This window comes from Fragaria vesca, linkage group LG4 (assembly GCF_000184155.1).
Source record: "Fragaria vesca subsp. vesca linkage group LG4, FraVesHawaii_1.0, whole genome shotgun sequence".
NCBI lineage: Eukaryota > Viridiplantae > Streptophyta > Magnoliopsida > Rosales > Rosaceae > Fragaria > Fragaria vesca.
Window position 1 is genome coordinate 610,531 of NC_020494.1, and position 1,794 is coordinate 612,324.

Genomic DNA, 1,794 nt, shown 5'->3' on the forward strand with positions numbered 1-1,794 from the left:
CTAATTCCACAATTCCACCCTAATCTTTCCCTCTCTTCCTCTCAACAAGACAACGACACTTGCCTCTAGACTCTCAAATCCCTCCATTCTTTAATTTCTCAGTCCCTCATCACTTCTTCAATTAATCAATTTCTCAGTTGCTTGAAATCCTTGTTTTCATCCATTCAAGACATGATTGTAAGTTTGATTATTAAATTTCATATCTAAAAAATTTGATGGTTTAGTGTGCGATGATTGTAAGTTCGTCGCTTCATCCTCTAATAGTCTAATTAATTTGTATCTAACTTTCAAAAATTTGACGATGGCTTGGAGGCAACGCTAAAAAGTAAGAATTTTGCCTAATATAGCAGTGTGGTTGGACTCCCATTATTCTACGTTCATTGACATCTATTTGCAGTTCTTTTAAAGACTCGTAAATCGTAATAAACGTATGCTTGAACTCTTGCACTTTACATGGGCGTACAATATTTTTTTTTGGCCTTGGCCAACATTGAAACCCACCATATGTTTAAATCGTGGATCCGTCACTGAATTTGTCTTTCAAACCTAAAGATCTTCGGAGTGACATTCCTCCTAGATTAGGTCAAGCATAGTTGGAGAACTTCCATATTAATTTTACAAATCTTTGGAGCTTAATTTATTTCCAAATCTCTAGTTCGTGACTGATTCATAGAGGGAAACAACTGAGAGGGCCTGTCGTAGGAAAACAAGACACAAAAAAGGGAAAGTGAATCAACATGCAAGATATATACCATGACATCTTTAAAAAAATCTGGAAATCTATCATGGAGATCAATTACGTACGAGAAACCAATCAGTATTGGTACCTCTGTATTATGAGATTGTAGTGCTGCTGTACTCTTCTCATAACCTACAGTACGTGTGCATTATATATTCTCAATACCGACTGTTGATTTGATCCTCGATCGTCTCCTTCACAATGGCTTTCTCAAAATCTTCAATGTTCATCTTCTTCCTGATGGCTCTGGTTCTTTGTCAACAGTCTATAGCTCTCGGTTCTTCTGCAAAGGATCAAAATTCTGTTAATCTACGTAAGTTATTAGTTTCTCTATAACTATGTATTTTTTCTTATTATTATGCTAGAAAAATTCACCGTTAATGCTCTCTCTTTTGGTTTTTTGACATGCAGATGTGGAACAGCGTCGGGTTATGAAAGAGGGACCTAACCAAGGCTCTAGCAACCATGGTGACTCACTGGTGTTTACTTCCGATGCACCGCCGTCAGACTCTATGATATTATTGATGCTCGGTATCTTCTGTGCCGTCGCAGCGCTGCTGTATTTTGGAAGTTATTATTTCATACTTTTTATAATCGCCATTGCTGTTGTATTCACAGGTTTTGTCGTAGCGAATTCCTAGGTCTTCAGTTTTGGATGCAAATTTGCTCTCCACTCATATTTCCCCACCCTCGTCCTCACCCACCTAGTTAAATGTCACATGTCATATCTTTTAATTACTCTAACAATGGTTAACAACATTTATGTATAACAATATATTATATTATCTTTTACTTTAAATCACTCTTTTTTTCTTGGGCCAATTGGGCCAATGATAAAAAAGATACATTTAGAAGTAACAAATGATAAAACTGTTAATAAATGTTCATTAATGATAAAACAGTACACCCATTTAAATCTCTTAAAACGTTGCCTCTAAAAATAAAAAGAATTACGAACACTGCCACTGACCAAAACGCTCTCTCCATCACAACGCCTCTCTCTTCCAAATCCCAAATCCATTTCAGATCACCACCTCCTTCTCTCTCTCTCTCTC